This window comes from Budorcas taxicolor, chromosome 6, assembly GCF_023091745.1.
Source record: "Budorcas taxicolor isolate Tak-1 chromosome 6, Takin1.1, whole genome shotgun sequence".
NCBI classification, from domain to species: Eukaryota; Metazoa; Chordata; class Mammalia; order Artiodactyla; family Bovidae; genus Budorcas; species Budorcas taxicolor.
Window position 1 is genome coordinate 12,610,569 of NC_068915.1, and position 22,539 is coordinate 12,633,107.

Here is a 22,539-nt window from a genome sequence, read left to right on the forward strand (position 1 = left end):
CCACTCTCGCCCAATATATTTATGGTGATGAACACAAACTGTGATTAGATACTAAACACAGAATTAGTTAAATGTAGAATGAGAAAGCAATAGCACCCCACTCCAGTACTCTTGCCTGGGAAACTCCATGGACGGAGGAGCCTGGTGGGCTGCAGTCCATGGGGTTGCTAAGAGTCGGACACAACTGAGCAACTTCACTTTCACTTTTCACTTTCATGCACTGGAGAAGGAAATGGCAACCCACTCCAGTGTCCTTGCCTGGAGAATCCCAGGGACGGGGGAGCCTGGTGGGCTGCCGTCTATAGGGTCGCACAGGGTCGGACACGACTGAAGCGACTTAGCAGCAGCAGCAGAATGAGAAAAAGTACAGGTCATCATTTATCAATAAGATCAGATGAAAAATAGATCTGGATAGAATCAAGGAGGAAGAAAATGCAGCCAAACACAAAACTTGACTAGAGGAATAGGACATGTGGAGAATGAGAGGAAGGTGGAAAAGAAGTCAAGCATCGGGCTTCCCTGGTCATACAGCGGGTGGGAATCTGCCTGCCAGTTCAGGGGGCATGGGTTTGATCCTTGGTCTGGGAGGGTCCACACACCATGGAGCAACAAAGCCATGCACAACTACTGGAGCCAGGCTCTGGAGCCTGCGAGCCACAACTACTGAGCCAGGGCACCTAGAGCCTGTGGTCACAGCAAGAGCAGCCACCGCAGTGAGAGCCCCACGCGCTGCAGCGAAGAGTCGCCCCGCCCCCCACAACTAGAGAGAGCCCGTGCACGGCAAGGAAGACCTAGCACAACCAAAACATCTATTAATCTTTAAAAAGCCAGTACTGTTCTTACTGTTCATGGGGTTCTCAAGGCAAGAATGCTGACGTGGCTTGCCATTCCCTTCTCCAGTGGACCATGTTTTCTCAGACCTCTCCATCTTGCGTGGCCCTAGACAGCATGGCTCATCATTTCATTGAGTTACGCGAGGCTACGGTCCAAGTGATTGGTTTGGTTAGTTTGCTCTCATTGTGGTTTTCATTCTGTCTGCCCTCTGATGGATGAAGATAAGAGGCATTGTGTAAGCTTCCTGATGGGAAGGATTGGCTGTGGCGAAAACTGGGTCTTGTTCTAGTGGGCGAGGTCATGCTCAGTAAGTCTTTAATTTTCTGCTGATGGGTGGGGCTGTGTTCCCTCCTTGTAGTTTGGCCTGAGGCCAAACTATGGTAGGGGTAATGACAGTAAGAGCAACCTCATTCAAAAGGACTTATGCGAGCAAGCTCGGCCTCCCAAGACTGTTGCAGCCAGGGCTCCTGACCCTCCCCCACCCCGCATAGGTCACTGTCCACCCACGCCTCTGACAGAGACTCTCAAGCACACACAGGCAAGTCTTGCTCAGTTTCTTGTGAGGTCATTGCTCCTTTCTCCTGGGTCCTGGTAAACACAAGGTTTTGTTAGTGCCCTCCAAGAGTCTCTGCTTCCCCAGTCCTGTGGAAGTTCTGTAATCAAATCCTGCTGACCTTCAAAGTCAGATTCGTTTGGGATACTCAGTCCCTTTGCCAGATCCCCAGGTTGGGAAGTCTATTGTGGGACCTAGAACGTTCACAGCAGTGCGAGAACTTTAGGCTGAGAGCCGAAGTATTGATGCTTTGAACTTTGGTGTCGGAAAAGACCCTTGAGAGTCCATGGACAGCAAGGAGATCAAACCAGTTAATCCTAAAGGAAATCAGCCCTGAATAGTCATTGGAAGGACTGTTACTGAAACTGAAGCTCCAATACTTTGGCCACCTGATGCGAAGAACTTACTCCTTGGAAAAGACCCTGATGCTGGGAAAGATTGAAGGCAGGAGGAGAAGGGGATGACAGAGGATGAGATGGATGGATGGCATCACCGACTCAATGGACGTAAGTTTGAGCAAACTCCAGAAGCGGTGAAGGACAGGGAAGCCTGACATGCTGCAATCCATGGGGTCGCAAAGAGTCAGACACAATCAAGTGACTGAACACCAACAAAAAGCCAGTATACACTTTGATATGGTTATGTGTCATTATATTAAAAAAAAAAGTCAAGCATTCAAAATTAAGTATGCCAGGATGTAGTCTGGGGACTAGATTTACCTTCTAGCTGGAAACAACTTTAAAAATAGACAAAATGGCTACAAAACAAACCATGGTTTTCAGACATTGGGTATTAGTTGCCACAGGAAGTGATCTCTGAGAAAAAGGAAGAAAAAAGTTAAGTCCTATGATTACCCAAGTTCAGTGCCTAGAGAGTTTCCAGCCATAACACAAAGTGGGAGTGAGGGCCCAAGAATTACTCAATAGTCTCCTTGAGAGAAGAAAGCAGGAGAACAGTGTAGCCAAGGCAAGTCCAGTTCACAGGGTCAAGTTCCAAGAAGAGAACTGCAGAGGGAATGTGCTGGAAATTTGCAGAGGATACTCCTTGAGTGTTCAGCTGAGTAAGGATTAGCAAGGCTGGGAGAAAATTCCCAAAAGCTAATCATGAGGGGCCACACAGAGCTGGGAATAGTTTGTGCTTTCACTAGCCAGAGTGAGAAGTCCTTGTGGATTCACCTGTGAATTAGAGTACTCTGGTGTCAACAGAGTATCAAAAGTGAACTTGGCCCTGTAGTGGGAGGAGATTAGCCTAAAGGATTTTCTGATCCCACCTAACAGTTCATTAGAAACAAGCCTCAGAGAGAATCAAACTCTTTCCAAGTAACTTAACTGAGTTACAGAAAAAAAAAACAAATTTAACTACAGAAGTACAAAATACCCAGCAATACATAAGGTAAAATTCACTGTGTCCGGCATATGATCAAAATCACCAGGCATGCAAAGAAGCAGGAAAACACAAACCATGATATGGAGAAAAATCAACAAAAATGAACAGATCGAGAAAGGGCACAAAATAATAACATGAGTAGAGAAGAGCATTAAAACAGTTACTATATTTCATATGTTCAAGAAAAGAAAGATTTGGGCATGTTAAGTGGAAATATTTAAATATATATAGGAAAAGTTCCAAAAAGAACTTCTAGATATAAAAACGACTATGTCTGGGAAAGAAATACAGTGGATGGAATTATGAGTACATTAAACACTACAAAATAAATGAACTGACAAATAAAAAGTAGTTCAAACTATGCAAAATGAAGCAGAGGGAAAAAACTAAAAAACATTGGAAGTGAAAGTCACTCAGTCATGTCTGAGTCTTTGTAACTCCATTGACTATACAGTCCATGGAATTCTTTAGGCCAGAATACAGGAGTGGGTAGCGTTTCCCTTCTCCAGGGGATCTTCCCAACCCAGGGATTGAACCCAAGTCTCCTGCATTGCAGGCAAATTCTTTACCTGCTGAGCCACAGGGAAGTGCAAGAATACTGGAGCGGACAGCCTATCCCTACTCAGGAACTGAACCAGTGTCTCCTGTATTGCACGCGGATTCTTTACCAACCAGAAAAATCATGAGCAGTTGATTATGTGCTGTGAGCAACTTTAGGAAGCCTAAAACATGTGTAATTGAAATCTCCATAAAAAGGCATTTATTTCCATAGAAGGAAATTAAAAAAAAATTTGAAGAGATTATTTGAGAGATATACAGAAATGGTATGGACCTAACAGAAGCAGAAGATATTAAGCAGAGGTGGTAAGAATACACAGAACTATACAAAAAAAATCTTCATGACCCAGATAACCACAATGATGTGATCACTCACCTAGAGCCAGACATCCTGGAATGCAAAGTCAAGTGGGCCTTAGGAAGCATCACTATGAACAAAGCTAGTGGAGGTGATGGAATTCTAGTTGAGTTCTTTCAAATCCTGAAAGATGATGCTGTGAATGTGCTGCACTTAATATGCCAGCAAATATGGAAAATTCAGCAGTGGCCACTGGACTGGAAAAGGTCAGTTTTCTTTCCAATCCCAAAAAAAGGCAATGCAAAGAATGCTCAAACTACCACATAATTGCACTCATCTCACACACTAGCAAAGTAATACTCTAAAGTCTCCAAGCCAGACTTCAACAGTCCATGAACCGTGAACTTCCAGATGTTCAAGCTGGATTTAGAAAAGGCAGAGGAACCAGAGATCAAATTGCCAACATCTGCTGGATCATAGGAAAAACAAGAGAGTTCCACAAAAACATCTACTTCTGCTTCATTGACTATGCCAAAGACTTTGACTGTGTGGATCACAACAAACTGTGGAACATTCTTCAAGAGATAGGAATACCAGACCACCTGACCTTCCTCCTGAGAAATCTGTATGCAGGTCAAGAAGCAACAGTTAGAACCATACATGGAAAAGACAGACTAGTTCCAAATTGGGAAAGGAGTACATCAAGGCTGTATACTGTCATCCTGCTTATTTAACTTATATGCAGAGTACATCATGAGAAACACTGGGCTGGATTAAGCACAAGCTGGAATCAAGATTGCCGGGAAAAATTTAAAAAACCTCAGATACACAGATGATACCACCCTTGTGGCAGAAAGCAAAGAAGAACCAAAGAGCCTTTTGATGAAAGTGAAAGAGGAGAGTGAAAAAGCTGGCTTAAAACTCAGCATTCAAAAATGAAGATCATGGCATCTGGTTCCATCAGTTCATGGCAAATAGATGGGGAACCAGTGGAAACAGTGACAGACTTTATTTTCTTGGGCTCCAAAATCACTGCAGATGGTGATTGCAGCCATGAAATTAAAAGATACTTGCTCCTTGTAAGAAAAGCTATGACCAACCTAGACAGCATATTAAAAAGCAGAGCTATTACTCTGCAAACAAAGGTCTGCCTAGTCAAAGCTATGGTTTTTCCAGTAGTCATGTATGGATGTGAGAGTTGTACTATAAAGAAAGCTGAGTGCCAAAGAATTGATGCTTTTGAACTGTGGTGTTGAAAAAGACTCAAGAGTCCCTTGGACTGCAAGGAGATCCAACCAGTCAATCCCAAAGGAAACCAGTCCTGAATATTGATTGGAAGGACTGATGCTGAAGGTGAAACTCCAATACTTCGGGCCACATGATGCGAAGAACTGACTTATTAGAAAAGACCCTGATGCTGGGATAGATTGAAGGTAGTAGGAGAAGGGGATGACAGAGGATGAGATGGTTGGATGGCATCACTGACTCGATGAACATGAGTCTGAGCAAGCTCCACGAGTTGGTGATGGACAGGGAAGCCTGGCGTGCTGCATTCCACGGGGTCACAGGACTCGGACAGGACTGAAAGACTGAACTGAAGAGATTATTGCCCAAATTCCCCTAATTTGATTTTAAAAATATAACCATATTAGTCTGGATTTCCTTTATGTTTCTTGTGCTCAGGGCTCATGAGCTTCTCAATCTGCAGGTTATATGACACAGGAGTTCGGGAGAGGAGAGAAATGGCAGGAACAAAGTCATTGAAAGGAGAGAGGTTTCAGTGCCCACAGAAGGGTTGACTCAGATGGGAGCACTGACAGATCTTTTACGTAACAGAAGGAAAAGTGGAGGACGTAACTCACTACATACAGGAAAGCAGGTTTTAGACGGGTAGCATGAAATTCTCTTTGCTTTGTTCCTACCGCTTCAATTTATAGAGGAAGCAAAATCCCCAGTCTAGTGTGAGGATGGAAGAAGGGATATCAGATTTTGAAAGGAAGAGAAGGTAGGAAATGTTGGGGAAGGGAGGATAAGAAGAGGGCGCACACTAGGGAGGTATGGTTGTGTTGACAGGAAGTTCTGAGAGTGCACTAGAGTTTACAGTCACAAAACATGAGACAAGTCAGCACAGAGAGATGTTTTTCTCCCGTTATGTTCATCTGTGTGGGTGCTGGTATTGAGCAAATCAATAATTGGATTTAGTCAGGCTTATGCAAGGCAATTATCTCAGACTTCAGTTGAGTGGATACATATGTTAAAATCTGAAATATTAATAGAAGCTTTCTGGCAGAACTAAAGAGGAGTTTCAGGTAGACAGAACAACATATGGGGAAACAGTGAAAGATGAAAATGTCAGGATACATTCAGAAATCTATGTGAAGTTTAGAGTTGCTGAAGCAAAAATTAGAAGAGCAGGGAAAGTCTCAGGAAATAATACTAGAGAGACTCATGGTTTAGTATTTTCTCCTGGCAGGTAAATCTACTAAAAGCAGCAAATAGCAAATAACAGGCATGATCATGTATGGTAATAATAATGGAACTTACTTATACATAATGGATAGAGAGACATTAAGGAGTTGTGATGAACTTCCCAAGAAACAAGTGTCCAGTTGCACTGGTGCATTCCACCAAACATTTAAGGAAGAATTAATACCAACCCTTCTCAAATTCTTCTAAAAGACAGAAGAGGAGGAAACACTTCCAAACTCACTTTATGAGGCCAGCATCACGCTGATGCCAAAACCAGACAAGGACATTACAAATCGAGAAAAATACAGGCCAATATCCCCAGCGAATGAACATAGATGCAAAAATCCTCAACAAAATGTTAGCAATCAAATTAATGTTAGCAATCAAATTCAATAATACATTGAAAGGATCATAAATTACAATTGAGTGGGATTAATTCCAAGGATGCAAGGAAGGTTTAACATAAGAAAATCAGTCAACATGACATACCACATTAATGAAGGATAGAAATTGTACAATCCTTTCAATAAATCAGAAAAAGCATTTAGCAAAATTCAACATATATTAGTGATAAAAACTCTCAATACAGTGAATATAGAGAGGATGTACTTCAACATAATAAAGTTTATATATGGCAAGCCCACAGCTAACATCATATCCAATGATGTATGGGTGGCATGGTGTGGTATGATGCATGGCATCATATCCAAGGATGCCCATCCTCACCACTTCTATTCAACATAGTATTCAAAGTCCTATCCAGAGCAATTAGGCAAGAAAAATAAGCCATCCAAATAGAAAATGAAGTGAAACTGTCACTATTTGCAGATAACATGATATTTTATATATAGAAAACCCAAAAGACGCCAACAAAAAAACTGTTAGAATAAATCAACAAATTCAACAAAGTTTCAGAATACAAAATCAATATACAAAAATCTGTTGAGTTTTTATACACCAAAAATGATCAGAAGAAAAATTAAAAACACAATCCCATTTACAGGTGTATCAGGAGAAAATACTCAAGAATAAATTTAACCAGGAAAGAAAAAGATCTGTATGCTGAAAACTAAGATATTGATGAAAGAAACTGGAAATAGAAATAAATGGAAAGATATTCTGTACTCAAGAAGCGGAAGAATATTGCTAAAAAGTCCACACTACCCAAAGCAATCTACAGATTCAATGTAATCTCTATCAAAATTGCAATAGCATTTTTCACAAAAATCCTTAAATTGGTATGGAACTATAAAGATTCTGAACGACCAAAGCAAACTTGAGAAAGAAGCAAAGTTGGAAGCATCGTGCTTCCTTATTTCAAATTATATTCAAAGCTATGGTAATCAGAACACCATGGTACTGGCATAAAAAGATACATAAATTCACTGAACAGAAGAGAGCCCAGAAATAAACCCAAACTATATGATCAATTAATGTATGACAAAAGAGCCAAAAATACATAATGTCAAAAGGACAATCTCATCAATAAAGGTGTTGGAAAACCAGACAGACACATGCAAAAGAATGAAATAGGCCACTATCTTACACCAAACACAAAAATTAACTCAAAATGAATTAAACACTTGATTTTAAGACCTGAAGCCATAACAACTCCTAAGAAGAAAACAGGCGATAAGCTCCTTGACGTTGGTATTGGCAAGGATTTTTGGATTTGACACCAAAAGCAAAGACAACAAAAGCAAAACAAACAGGTGGGACTACATCAACTTCAGAGCAAAAGAAATCACAAAGAAAATGAAAAGGCGGCCTACCAAATGCAAGAAAATAGTTGCAAATCATCTATCTGATAAGGGATGAATATCCAAAATATATAAAGAGCTCACACGACACAATAACAAAAAAACAAACAATCCAGTTAAAAAAATGGGTGGAAGTTCTAAACATATTTCTCCAAAGAAGACATACAGATGGCAAACAGATATACATGAACAGATGCTCAAGATTACTACTCAGTGAAATACAAATCAAAACCAAAATGGGGTATCACTTCAGACATGTTACAATGGCTATTACCAAAAAGACAAGAAATAATAGGCATTAAGGATGTAGAGAAAAGAGAACTCTTGTACACTGCTGGTGGGAATGTAAATTGGTGCAATCATGGAAAACAGTACAGAGATTCCTCAAAAAATTAAAAATAGAACATATGATCTAGTCATTTAATTTTTGGGCATTTCCCCAGGGGAAACAAAAACACTCACTCAAAAAGATAGTTACATTCCCATTTTCACTGCAGCACTATCTACACTAGTCAATAGAAGTAAGCAACAAAATGCCCATCAAAGGATAAATGGGCAAAGAAAATGTGGTGTATATATACAATGTTTGTCATCCCGCCATTTGTAACAAGGATGGACCTTGAGGGCATCATGCTAATCATTATATGTAGAATCTTAAAAAAAAAAAAAGCTCATAGATACAAATAACAGATTGGTGGTTGCCAGAGGCAACGAATGAATGTGGAGGGGGGTGGTAGGAGAAATGGGTAAAGAGTCAAAAGGTGCAAACTCCCAGTTATAAAATAAGTCATGGATACAGTAATCAAGACAGTATGGTACCAGTACAAAAACAGACATATAGATCAATGGAACAAGACAGAAAGCCCAGAAATGAACCCACACATCTATGAGCACCTTATCTTTGCCAAAAGAGGCAACAACACACAATTGAGGAAAGACAGCCTCTTCAATAGGTAGTGCTGGGAAAACTGGACAGCCACATGTAAAAGAATAACATTAGAACACTTAACATCTTACACAAAAATAAACTCAAAATGGATTAAAGACTTAAATGTAAGTCCAGAAACTATAAAACATTTAGAGGAAAACATGGGCAAAACACTCTGACATAAATCACAGCAATATCCTCTTTGACCCACCTCCTAGAGTAATGGAAATAAAACAAAAACAAACAAGTGGGACCTAATTAAACTTTAAAGGTTTGGCACAGCAAAGGAAACTAAACAGAATGGGAGAAAATAATAGCAAATGAAACAACTGACAAAGGATTAATTTTCAAAATATACACGCAGCTCATGCAACACAATACCAGAAAAACAACAAACCCAATAAAAAGTGGGCAGAAGACCTAAACAGACATTTTTCCAAAAAAGACAGACAGATGGCCAAGAAGCACATGAAAAGATGCTCAACACTGCTCATTATTAGAGAAATGCAAATCAAAACTCTGATGAGGTACTACCTCACACCAGTTAGAATGGCCATTATCAAAAAAAAATCTACAAACAATAAATGCCGGAGAGGGTGTGGAGAAATGGGAACCTTCTTGCACTGTTGGTGGGAATGTAAATTGATATAGCCCCTGTGGAGAACAGTATGGAGATTGTTTTAAAAACTGGGAATAAATATAACCCAGTAATCCCACTACTGGGCATATGCTCTGAGAAAACCATAACTGAAAAAGACACATGAAGCCCTGTGTTCATTGCAGCGCTATTTACAATTGCTAGGACACGGACGCAACCTAGACGTCCAGCGACAGATGAATGGATAAAGAAGCTGTGGTACACAGATACAAGGGACTACTACTCAGTCATTTGAGTCAATTTTAGTGAGATGGATGAACCTAGAGCCTGTTATACAGAGTGAAGTAAGTTAGAAAGACAGAATATCATGTATTAACGCATATATATGGAACCTAGAAAAATGGTACTGATGAACCCGTTTGTAGAGCAAGAATAGAGACACAGACATAGAGAACAGACTTTGGACACAGAGTGGGAAGCAGAAGGTGGGACCGATTGAGAGGGCAGCATTGAAACATATCTGCTACCACATGTAAAACAGATGGCTCACTGGAAAAGACCCTGCTGCTGGGGGGGGGACTCGGGGCAGGAGGAGAAGGGGATGACAGAGGACGAGATGGCTGCATGGCATCACCCACTCGATGGACGTGGGTCTGAGTGAACTCCGGGAGTTGGTGATGGACAGGGAGGCCTGGCGTGCTGTGATTCATGGGGTCGCAAAGAGTCGGACACGGCTGAGCGACTGGACTGAACTGAACAGGAATTTGCTGCATAGCACAGGGAACTCACACAGCGCTCTGTGACAGCGTAGAGGGGTGAGATGGAGTGGGGAGTGGGGGAAGGTTCGAGAGAGAGGGGACATACACATGCTCGTGGCTGATTCATGTCATTGTGTGGCAGAGGCCAATACAATATTGTAAAGCAATTATCCTCCAATTAAAAATAAGCCATGGGGATGTAATATACAGCATGGTGTTTATAGTTAATAAAACAGAACTGCATATTTGAGAGTTGCTAAAAGAATAGTCTTAAATTCTCATTATGAGGAAAAAAATTATAACTACATATGATGATGGATGTTAAACAGATATTATGGTGGTCATTTTGTAATACATACAAATATCAAATTGCCTTGCTATTTATCTGACACTAATATAATTATTCATATTGCTTATACTTCATATAAATAATTTTGAATCATGAGTATATAGGACACAATGAAGTAAACTGAGAAATTAAAAATGCTTCTGCTTCTATACCCTATATGCATTTTCTCCAATTGGTGTGATCTTGTTTGACTCTTAACGTTAGGTTTGCTTTGAGAAGTCATTTTCCGAAATTCACCAGTCTAGTAATAAAATGTACTACTTAAAGAAAATAGGAATGATTCGGCTAGTTCTGTATTTTAGAGAGATCACTCTGGTAGCAATGTGGAGCATATACAGAAGTGGGTCAAGATGTGGATTCTGGGGTAGGCAAAATAATAACCATCTAATCATGAAACATGCCCATGGCCTAATCCCTAGGACCTGGGAATATGTTATCTTATACAGCAAAAAAGAGATAGATGTGAGTAAATTAAGGATCTTGAGATGGGGTGGTAACCCTGAATTACCTGGGTGGACCTAGGATAGTCACAAGAGTCCTTATAAAGGGAGAAACGCAGGCAGAAAAATTAATGAATATGTGATTACAGAGCCAGCTATCAGAGAGAGGGAGAGATTTGAAGACACCATACTTCTGGCTTTGAAAATGGGGAAAGGTATATGAGGCAAGGAACACAAGTGGTTTCTAAAAGCTGAGAAAGGCAAGCAAGCAGATAATGTCAGAGAGCCTCAGAAGGTACACACTGATTTCAGTCCAAGGAGAATTCTGACTCTCAGGATTGTAAGAAAACAAATACGAGCTGCTTTAAGCCACTAAGTTTGTGGGAATTTCTTACAGATGCAGTAGGAAACTCATACAACTAGGAATTTAAGGCAGTTACCCCAGGTGAATGATGGAAACTCCTGAGCCCTGATGATAACAGTACATATGGAAGAAAAAACAATGGATTAACTGGATATTTATTATTTGCAGCCACAGACAGTTACCCCCTTCAAGGATCACAGCCTTGCCATGGCAGAGGAGCTTGCATAACACAATGAAGCTATGAGCCATTCTGTGCAGGGCCACCCAAGACGGATGGGTCATCATGAAGAGTTCTAACAAAACGCGACCCACTGGAGGAGGGAATGGCAAACCACCCCAGCGTTCTTGCAGTGAGAACTCCATGAGCAGTATGAAAGGGCAAAAAGATACGACACTGGAAAATGAGCCCCCCCCCCCCCACCCCAGCTAAGAAGGTGAGCAATATGCTACTGAGGAAGAGCAGAGAGCAGTTACAAATAGTTCCAGAAAGAATGAAGTAGCTGGGTCAAAGCAGAAATGACTGTGTTGCGGATGTGTCTGGTGGTGAAAGTCAAGTCTGATGCTGTAAAGAATAGTACTGCATAGGAACCTGGAAAGTTAGGTCCATGAATCAAGGTAAATTGGACATGGTCGAGATAACAAGAATGAACATTGACATCTTAAGAACTGGTGAACTAAAATGGACGGGAAAGGGCAAATTAAATTCAGATGACGATTATATCTACTACTGTGGGCAAGAATCCCTTATAAGAAATGGAGTAGCTCTCATAGTCAACAAAAGAGTCTAAAATGCAGTACTTGGGTGCAATCGGAAAAATGACAGGAAGATCTCATTTCATTTCCAAGGCAAACAAACCATTCAACATCACAGTAATCCAACTCTATGCTCCAACCACTGATGCTGAAGTCGACCAGTTCTATGAAGACCTACAACACCTTCCAGAATTAACACCAAAAAAGATGTCCTTTTCATCATATGGGGGAAAAGTAGGCAGTCAAGAGATACCTGGACCAACAGCAAGTTTGGTCCTGGAGTACAAAATGAAGGAGGGAAAAGGCTAACAGTTTTGTCAAGAGTACACACAGGTCACAGCAAGCACCCTTTTCCAGCAACAAGAGACATCTCTACACATGGAAATGACCAAATGGTCAATACCAAAATCAGATTGATTATATTCTTTGCAACCAAAGATGGGGAAACTCTATACAGTCAGCAAAAATGGGACCTGGAACTGACTGTGGCTCAGATTGAATTCCTTATTAAAAAATGCAGGCTTAAATTGAAGAAAGTAGGGAAAACCACTAGGTCATTCAGGTACGACTTAAATCAAATCCCTTATGATTATACAGTGGAGGTAACAAATAGATTTAAGGGATAAGATCTAGTAGACAGAGTGTCTGAAGAACTATGGACAGAGATTCACAACACTGTATAAGGAAACAGTGCCCCAAACCAGCCTCAAGAAAAAGAAATGCAAGCAGGAAAAGTCGTTGCCTGAGGAAGCTTTACAAATAGCTGAGAAAAGAAGAGAAGTGAAAGGCAAAAGAGAAAGGGAAAGATACACCCAACTGAAAGCAAAGTTCCAGAGAACAGCAAGTCATGTAGGGATGTAAGAATTGGACCATAGAGAAGGCTGAGTGCTAAAGAATTGATGCTTTCTAATTTTGGAGCTGGAGAAGGCTCTCGAGAGTCCTTTGGACAGCAAGGAAATCAAACCAGTCAATCCTAAAGGAAATCAAGCCTGATAAAGGTTAGAAATGGTAAGGAATAATGGAAGCAGAAGAGATTAAGAAGAGGTGGCAAGAATGCACAGAAGAACTATACAAAAAAGGTCTTAATGACCTGGATAATTACAAAGGCTTGGTACCTCACCTAGAGCTTGACATCCTGGAATGTGAAGTCAAGTGGGACTTAGGAAGCATTATTATGAACAAAGCTAATGGAAGTGGTGGAATTCCAGCTGAGCTATTTCAAATCCTAAAAGATGATGCTGTTAAAGGGCTGCAGTCAATATGCCAGCAAATTTGGAAAATTCAGCAGTGGCCACAGGACTGGAAGAGGTTAGTTTTTATTCCAATTACAAAGAAGGGCAATGCCAAAGAATGTTCAAACTACCACACAATTGCACTCATTTCACATACTAGCAAAGTAATGCTCAAAATCTTCAATATAGGCTCCAGCAGTATGTGAACTCAGGACTTCTAGATATATAAGCTGGGTTTCGAAAAGCATAGAAACCAGATGAAACTGCTAACATTCATTGTATCACAGAGAAAGCAAGGGAATTTCAGAAAAACACCTATTTCTGCCTCATTGAATGTGCTAAAGCCTTTGACTGTGTGGACTGCAACAAACTGTAGAAAATTCTTCAATAGACTGGAATATCAGACCACCTTTCTTGCCATCTGAGAAACCTGTATGTCGGTCATGAAGCAACAATTAGAACTGGACATGGAACAACTGACTGGTTCAAAATTGGAAAGGAGTGTGTCAGGCTGTATACTGTCACCCCGCTTATTTAACGTCTATGCAGAGTGCATCATGCAACATGCCGGGCTGGATGAATCACAAGCTGGAATCAAGGTTGCCAGAAATATCAACAACCTCAGAAATGTAGATGGTACTACCCTAACGGCAGAAAGTGAAGAGGAACTAAAAATCCTTTTGATGAGGGTGAAAGAGCAGAGTACAAAAGCTGGCTTGAAACTCAACATTCAAAAACATGAAGATAATAGCATCTTATCCTATCAAATCATGGAAAATAGAAGGGGAAAAAATTGAAGTAGTGACAGAATTTCATTTTCTTGGGCTTCAAAATCACTGCAGACTGTTTAACTGCAGCCATGAAATTAAAAGATGCTTGCTCCTTGGAAGGAAAGCTATGATGCACTAGATAGCATATTAAAAAGCAGAGACATCACTTTGCCAACAAAGGTCCATATAGTCAAAGCTAAGGTTTTTACAGTAGTCATGTACAGATGTGAGAGTTGGAATGTTAAGAAGGCTAAACAGCATAGAACTGATGTTTTTGACTCTAGTGCTAGAGAAGACTCTTGAGAGTCCCTTGGATAGCACGGAGATTAAACCAGTCAGTCCTAAAGGAAATCAACCCTGAACATTCCTTAGATGGACTGATGCTAAAGCTACAATACTTTGGCCATCTGATGCAAAGAGCCCACTCACTGGATAAGACCCTGATGCTGGGAAAGATTAAGGGCAGGAGGAGAAGAGGACTACAGAGGATGAGATGGGTGGAAGGCATCATCGACTCAGTGGACATGAATCTGAACTAAACTCCGGCTGATCAGTGGAGGACAGGGGAGCCTGGAGTACTACAGTCTACAAGGTCACAAAGAGCTGGACACAACTTGGTGACTGAATTGTAACAGAAAATTAGGATTCTGGTATCCAGATCAGAAAGAAATTTGCCCTAAAAGGGGGAATGTGGTAGATGACCAACTCACCACTACAAATTGTTCTCCTTCCTAAGTACAATGCTGTCACTGGAAAGCAGCTGCCTGACCCTGAGGAGGGGTTGCACATCTCATCCCCCACCTCACCGGCAGCGAGTGGTCTTGTGCCTACTCCTTGCCAACAGAATGTGAACAGAAACACTGTGTGCCACTTCCAAGGCCAAAGACCTGACACTCCAGGTGTGCCCTCTGTACTCGCCCCGTCCTCTGCCGAGTGAGAATCCCGAGGCTCCGGGCGGCCGGAGAGCAACAGGCCTGCGCAGGGGCACAGTATGCGCGCTCCGTCGCTTTGGTCCTGTTCGCCTCTTTGCAATGTTATGCACTGTAGCCCATCAAAAGCTCTTCTGTCCGTGAGATTCTCCAGGCAAGAATGCTGAGTGGGTGGCCATTTCCTTCTCCAGAGGATCTCCCCGACCCATCGATCAAACCCACACCTCCTGCAACTCCTGCGTGGGCAGGTGGATTGCTTATCACTGAGCCACCTGGGAAGCCCCACAGTATGAATGGTGGTCCTCAACTCTCCACATGAAAGGTCACTTGCTGACACGGAACACCCACATAGGTCTGTGTGAGGAGCAGGAAATACACTTGTGTTTTTCAGATCACTTATTTTGAGACATCTATCGTCACCCTAAAAATTGGTCCTGCAACTAGAGTGCTCTTCTAACAGAATCCTGCAACAAACACCATCATTCAGGGGATGGCAGAAATTGATGGAGGAAATTGGAAAGATGGAGAGCTATTTATGCAGTGGCAACTGATTTGGAAAGAAACTTGGCTGCCAATAACTAAGTACCTGCCAAACTTGCAGCTCTAAATTAGAATGTTGTGTTAGCTCATTACTGGCTGTTTTTAGCACGCTGTTGGAAGAAAGATGGACTCGGGCAAGAATTGACCAGTTTGCTAGCAAACATGAAAGGAAATACAGAGAATGCAGCTATCCGGGTTTTCTCACAATTGTAAAGTCTGCCTAATTCTAGAACTCAAACACTAATAGGTAACTGAAAAGGTTTTGAACAGCAGAGGTTCTTTATGTTTTCAGTTAAACAACATGAGTTAGTTCTGGAACAAAAATCAGAATAAAGGACATTTCCTTTCCACCTAAGCCTGTTAAGATAGATTTAAGATAGTCATCATTAAGTTAAGAGAAAGATGTGGGGCAAGAAAGCTAAGAAATAAAGCAGACCAGAGAATGAGGTCTGGGATAAATGTTTAGATGTAAGTCCTCATCTATGAAACTGCCTGGAACAGGAAGCTACTTGAAGTTATGGAGGGAGGAAGTTATACTGTCTAAGAACCCAGAATGCTGAATGAAAATGTTGTTTATGGTACAGCCACTCTAGAGACCAGTATGGAGTTTCCTTAAAAAACTAAAAATCGTCCTACCATATGATCCAGCAATCCCACTGCTGGGTATATAACAAGATAAAACCAGAATCTGAAAAGATGCATGCATCCCAGTGTTCATAGGAGCACTGTTCATAGTAGCCAAGACAGGGAAGCAGCCTAGATGCCCTTTGATAGAGGGATGGATACAGATGCGGTACACACACAATGGACTATTACTCATGCATAAAAAAGAATGAAACAATGCCATTTGTGGACCTAGAGATCATTATTCTAGTGAAGTCAGACAGAGAAAAACAAGTATCACTAGATATCACTTACATGCAGAATCTAAAAAAAAAATGATACAAATGAATTTATTTACAAAACAGATTCACAGACTTAGAAAACAAACTTAAGGTTATCAAAAGGGAAAGGTACAGGGGAGGGATAAATTAGGAGGTTGGGATTAACATATACACACTGCTATATATAAAATAGATAATTAGCAAAGACCTACTGTATAACACAGGGAACTCTACTCAAAACTCTGTCATAACCTATAGGGGAAAGAATGTGAAAAAGAATAGATACAGTAAGTTCCCCATAAATGAACCTTCAAGCTGTAAACTTTCAAAGACACAAAAGTGGGTTCACAAAGTCCAGTCACTTAAGTTAGTTCACGTTTCTGGCATTATCTGTAGAAGTTTGGTACCCAGGCAAATTTTGTTGGGCTTATGAACAACTGGACTTACGAACACACTCTTGGAATGGAACTCATTTGTCTATTGGGGACTTGCTTATGTATACATATAGCTGAATCACTATGTATACATCTGAAACTATCGTTATGTAAATCAACTATTCTCCGATATAAAATAAAAATTAAAAAAATAATAGTTCAGTGCCCATGAAAAAAAATCCTGCTGAATGTTTAAGCATTATCCTCCAACCCCCAAATTTACACAAACAGCAAGCTGAACAGGGGCAAAGGACATTCTCCAACATTCACTCCATCGTGGCTATTTCCACCAGTAGAATCGCTTCCAGAGAGCTGGTTCCATATTCAATCAAGAGACACTTCCCCCACTCCCACCCACCCCCTGGCCAGCACAGAGGGACTTCACAATGTCACAAATTCAGCATGATTTCAAGTCTGCCAAGCAGCAGGGACTGCTGTGTGACTCCCATTTTTCCTCTGAATCGTTGAATGCCCCAGTGTTTTTAGGTCTGTTCAAACAAAACTAAAATTTTCAGATCTTATTGCAGTAAAAGAGGTCATCACTGGCACCATCCTGCCACGCTGGAGTTTGGCTGCAGTCACGGAACACCTGGGTGCAAGGCGAGCACCGGGGCTGGGCGTCCGGGACCTTGCTCCAGTGCATTGCACTCTCAGCTGGGAAACTTATGTGTGCATGCAGCCGGAGCTCCACATGGGGCCAGGGAAGGCCAGGCAACCACAGCATATCTGTGGGCTAGATGAGAGGCCCAGATGAACTTAAGGACGCTAGCGTGGGACTCTTCGTTTTTTGATATCTATACACTCCAAATGCTTAATCACCCCAGCTCTAGTGTCTGGGCTTTCCCTGGTTTTGTGAGGACTTAATTCTGATGATGGAAAAGCAAAGGACTTAATTACTTGCTTCAGTATCATTTAATATTGACTGAAATGTGAACCAAATGGTATTACAGCTATGGAAGAAAATTCAAGTTTATGGAAGAACCTAACGGATGAACACACCCAGTCTTGGATGAACACACCCAGTCGGCACCAGTATTTTATCTGTACTTCCTTTCCCAGCCTCTGGGGACCTCTTTGCCTGACTTCACAACTATTGCTATGAGCTCAGAAGTGGTTACTCTGGAAAAGGAGCACTGTTAGGCCATGCACAGGAAAACTTCCAATGACAAACTCCCTGCTTGTCTCAGGAAGTTCCTGGATTCTCCTGAATGGGATTACTGAAACCCAGAGGAAGGCGCTTTTCAGGTAACCCTCACAGCAGAAACCTATGGTTGGTATGTGTCTTGGAGGAAAAAGGAATCAGACTTGCTCTTGGCTCAGCATCGTTATATCTCCCACCTGTTTTTGGTTTTATTTGGCAGTGACATTGCAGATAAACTCCATTTCTTGAATGACAGGATATATACATAGGAAAAAGATACCATTATGGTATTTGGTTACCCAACTTCTTTCAAATGTCAAGTCCAGAAATGTCCAAGTCGTCCCAGACAGACCATTTTCAGAATTCCAGACGATACTGTGATAAACGACATCACAGCTTCAAGCTTTAGAATTATAAAAACCTCTCTTCATCATTCCCCAAATGAAACAGCAAAATACAGCAAACTGAGCTCACTAATATTTTTATAAATCCAACTCAGAGGAAAGATGCCATTGCCATTTTATTCATCTTAACTTGTGCATTGCGAATAAATTTTACAATGTTTTTTCTGTTAAAAAAAAAAGATGATTACCTCAATGGAGGTTTTGAGTGTCTCAGGAGGAAGAAGTCAGAAGTGGGATATTGATAGGTTTCAAAGTTTGGGATCAACTGATTTAGGGCAGGTCATTCAAGGTGAAGAAGTACTTGAGACAAGGCAAAGTGGGTGCTAGATCAATCTAGGAGAGGTATATGTAAGTGAAAGGGAAGATCTTGAAGCACACCCTTGATATGTAAGATGTTATAACATTTGAGCTATTTACCCAGGTGACAAGACCATTATATCTTAACAAAAAATCTGTGGGTGTTTCCTAAAGCAAACCATAAAATTACTTCTTGATTTATACCCATGTCTTTTCAGGTCAACATCTTCCTGGAATGGACAACAAAACCGCGGTCCACAATACTTAGTTAAGCCCCATCGACACAAGGTCTCCGTTCTCACTATCCTAGCTAACCAGTCCCCGCCCTACCACGATATGGGTGCCAGGGAGTGGCTTTTAATTGAAATGCTGCCAAACCAACAAGAACAATGTCCAAACTTGTGAAGAAGATACTCCTCATTCAGAGATCTAAGATGTGGGGGACGCCTTGATTGAAAAGTCCCTGGGGAGGAAGTAGGGATATTCTGTGTTTAGAAAGAAGTTCGAATGTGGATACTGGCTGCCCAGATGGGTGGAACAAGCAGGGAACACTTACCTGGTCATCACAAATTTGGGGCTTCCCTCCCATGGCCTAGAATCATCGCTGTAAAGCAGCTGCCCAGCTGGAGGCCACATTTCCCATCTTCCTGCGAGGGTAGGTGGAGCCTTGGGACTGGTCCCAGGAATATGAGTGCCGTGAGACTAGAGGTGAGGCAGCTTACTTCCAAACTGGAAATCTGTGAAACAGATGTGCTTCCTCCATTTTCTCTTTCTCCTCTGGCACTGAAGGAAAAATATTTTCGAACTCTAGGGAAAGGCCAAGCCACAGGGGAAGATGCCTAAGTGTCTGAATCTACATCTGAAAAGCTGCCCACAAACCAGAGGTTCTCACTGTGGTTTGTTAGGCAATGTAGATATAAGCTTCTCTTGGGTTAAGCCACTGAGATGTGGTAGCATATTTATAATGGTGGTGGTGGTTTAGTTGTTCAGTCGTGTCTGACTCTTGTGACCCCATGGACTGGAGCCTGCTGGGCTCCTCTGTCCATGGGATTCTCCAGGCAAGAATACTGGAGTGGGTTGCCATTTCCTTCTCCAGTGTTTATAACAGTGGGTAGTATTGTTCTAACTAATGCATGGTGCTTATTATAAAAGATGGAAAATATGTATCAATAGCAACATCTGATACATTCATCTCAAAAGCAGTGCAAGCACATATGTAAGGAATAATCATGCCATTGTTGTAACAACCACCATCTATATAAATAGAAGAAACATGGAAGAATATTGATTAAAATATTAATAAACATGTCTGAATACTGGTTTTACTGATAATTCCTGTCATAGTTTATGTTTTTCTGAATTTTCCAAATGCTCTATAATAAGATATTTTTGACATAAGGAAAAAGCTTTTTTGTTAAGATTGTTTTTCTATTAATAACTAGATGTGAGTATCTCTAAGACATAAACCATTACTACTTTGTCCTGGCACATAGTAGGTTCTCAACAAATATCTACTTAATAATTATTAACAATGAGGCTCTCATACAGTAGGTTTTAGTTCCCCAGGGGTTGGTGATAAGTAGAGGGTTACACACATGCTTTTTCAGAGTTGTGCTTGAAGATGTTCTTTTTTTTTCAATAAAAAGCAACTTCATGAGTAAGTCATTTTTTTAAATAAGAGTGATTGGAAAGTAATACCAAAATGAACTTTAGTCAGGCACAGTTTTAAAAGTGTAAGGCTGAAACAGCAGCTTTCCAGACATGCCTGACCTAATACTGCTGTGACTCACAATTGAGAACCCTCACTGGCGTAAGCAGTTGGTTCCTGAAACCGCCTGGGATCAGAGTGGAGCTGCTGGCAGCGTTGTTTTCTCCCCAGGGGGATGGTGAAGTGCCATCCAGGTCTGACTCCCTCTGAAAACATGCCTTCCATCACCATAGCAGCAAGACTAATCATCTCATTCTGACTAAAGAGGTCTCTGCTCTCAATTCCGGGAGGGTAAAATCAGCACTTCCAGACAAGGGATGAGTCACTGTTTGGGGCCTCATTAACACGGTATAGCCCTTATGTCTGCTAACAACCAGGTATTAAAAAAAAAAGAGAGAATTCAGTTAAACAAATGAGTAAAATGGAGCAGCCAGGCAGTGAGAATTACGGCAAATAACTCCAAATCTCAACTTTGCATTGGATGAAGGAAAGGTCAACTGAAAAACAAGACAAAACCCACAATTCTAGAAAGCTACATTAACCCTTTAAATACACAATCCAAGCTCTTTAAAGAGGCAGAGGCACCTGGTTGTTAGAAGAAAATGTTGATTTAAACATACACTTACCTCTGAAGGGCAAACAAAAGTTGTTATCATGAAGGGTGCCCAGTTGAATATGCCTCTTCAGAAGGGATTTGGAGTTAGAAGAGAGACTGTGTCTTGCTGCTGCTGAAATGGAGGGTTGAGTGGACAGGAAATGGGAAGCCCAGTAACAGCTTTGTGAGGAGAGGAGTCAGTTAGGAACATTCAGAAGCAACTTTGCTGCTTTTGGAACAGTAGCTATGTTGTTAAATAAAGGAAGATATATGAAAGCGGCAGAGCTAGATCATAAGAAAATGCAACTGTTCTGCTCAAATTTGACTAAATAAGGATATGTGATCAGACTTTCCCAGGGTTAAATACAGGCACACAGCATAGAAAATACAGAGTTCAAACTAGCAATTTTTTCCACTACCCACCCCCTACAAAAATGTATAGGCAACCTTCAGTACAAGTAGTTAATTGAAACCCCATTTTTTTTTCTTGCAAAGATGACGCTGTAAAGTTTTATAATCTCTAATAGAGCAACTGTGCCAGTATTATTACATGGAAGCCCTTCCTAATGATTCTGGTTCCAAAGACACCGTCTTGTGGACTGAGATGGCAGCGGCAAGACTCTTCATTAGGATGAAAGGAGAGGCTAATAATTTGTCAACAGAAGTATGAAGAGCTAGGAGCACCTTTAAAGAGCTCATGTGAACATGATCTCATTCTTAAAAACGTTACAACATAGAACTATTTGGTAAAAGGACAGAAAAGCTAAGCAAAAGGGATTCCATCCAGGATGGCGCTGAGAGCTGGCATATATACACGTGCGAGTGGAGAGCATCTTAGAGGAGGGTTCTCTAAGGTCGAAGACACACTTTGAATGGAAAACAGTAAGTTAGTTCCCAGCTGCTCTGACAAAAGTTATCTCAGTGTCTCAAAACAAAGCACTGGAAGAAATCCAATAAACAAAAGACTCAGGCTCCAGAGACCTCTAACAAAATGTGGTTACTGAGGAGATAAAACCCAAATGTGAATTGTAAACCTAACAAGTGAAGGAATAAAGAACCAGTTTTGACTATATTTAGTCTGAAATGTACTAGTCAATTGAATTTCACATTTCCTAAAGCAGTCTGACTTTGGTTGAGTTGAATATACAATTTCCCACAGAAAAGAGCACAGCAGTTAAAAATAAGACTGTATATTAACAAGATGGGATTGATGGCAAAATGCTTGTAAAGATGATAAAATCTGCGGTATCTCAGATATACTAACAGCCCATTGTCCATTTTAAGGGCTACTGGCAACCTCTTACTTCATTTCCTGGGATATCTACCTTGTCTAGGATATTCAAATAGCTAATTGCTTATCTGAATTATTTAGATAAGCATTTAACTTGCCCAATATGCTACTGCTGATGAGATGGTGGGATGGCATCACCAACTCAATGGACAGGGGTTTGGGTGGACTCCGGGAGTTGGTGATGGACAGGGAGGCCTGGCGTACTACAGTTCATGCGATCACAGAGTCAGACACGACTGAGCAACTGAACTGAACTGAACTTATGT

The 22,539-nt window shown here is 41.1% G+C and overlaps 1 pseudogene; it reads left to right on the forward strand.

Annotated features, from left to right (window-relative positions):
- The first annotated feature begins 906 nt into the window (after positions 1-906).
- LOC128050003 (popeye domain-containing protein 3-like) lies at positions 907-18,387 on the forward strand (annotated as a pseudogene).
- Positions 18,388-22,539: the final 4,152 nt, after the last annotated feature.